We start from the raw sequence: 1,027 nt of genomic DNA on the forward strand, positions 1-1,027 counted from the left end.
TTTTATTTTTTATTTTATTTTATTTTTTTATTTTTTTTTTTTTTTTTCTCTCAGCTGCTAGGACACCTTTATTCTCAGAGATTTCAATGTGTAAGTGTGCACATATATGTGCATATTCATGTACATGCATCTAGTCTAGCCATTTACTTGCTCTTTAGGTAGTTAAAAGGAAGACAATAAAGGTAATCTCAGRATTATCACTGTAGTTTATTATACTTTATGTAAAATTGCTGTGACACTTGGCACCTCAGTTGACAATAATGAAGTTTAATTCTTAGGAAACTTCACACTATATTTCTGACATGGCTTTTTCCTAGGTTTGCAAATGGGTCTGATTTCCTGATGTTTTACTGCACTTGCTGGGAATGTACCTTCAAATAAATTTTCTGAACGTGCCTCTGTTTTAGAGATAATGAAATAAAATCCAGGCTGTAGAATTAATTGAGAAGAAAATGGAAGAAGGGAACAGAGAATTTGTTCCTYTATCCATACAGTTTTAATCAGACAACCTGTGGTCGTTGAGCCATTGTAGAGGCTGAAGAGTTTAATCATTATATCACGCTCTGGCTGCAAGTGTTCACTGGGTTCAGGAAAAAATGTGCAAAGAATGCTTCAGTGTTTTATTTTGACATAGGCCCTACCTTTGGAGAATAAATTAATAAAAATTCCTTTAATCTCACACCAGAGTAGAACCACTGCTCTAATTAATTGAAATATGTTATGCAGAAYTCTTTTATGCCTGTCTTGACCTCTGTAAGGCTCGATGGGAAATACATTTTCATATTGCTCACTGGGTCAGAACTCCCAGACATTCACTTCTGCTTRGTGCTTTTCAGGATCAGAACTCCTAGGAGCTATTGAAGGAGTTGTATGCAAGACTTAAAGTTTCTGTCTTTAAAATGCAGCATTTTGCAGCAGTTGTTGAGTTACTAACTTTAGCTATTCAATAAGGCTATTCTTTTTATTTTGCTTCTTTCTCACAATACTGTTTTTTATCATTACCTAGCACATACAACACAGCAGGAAA

General features: G+C 34.4%; 1 protein-coding gene across 1 annotated transcript in view; it reads left to right on the plus strand.

The window, feature by feature from the left end:
- The window catches only part of MMRN1 (multimerin 1), a 40,246-nt gene that overhangs the window by 28,539 nt on the left and 10,680 nt on the right, over positions 1–1,027 (plus strand). The window lies entirely within an intron of this gene.

This window comes from Malurus melanocephalus, unplaced genomic scaffold, assembly GCF_030028575.1.
Source record: "Malurus melanocephalus ecotype Western Australia unplaced genomic scaffold, MMel_1.1 scaffold_72, whole genome shotgun sequence".
Lineage (NCBI taxonomy): Eukaryota > Metazoa > Chordata > Aves > Passeriformes > Maluridae > Malurus > Malurus melanocephalus.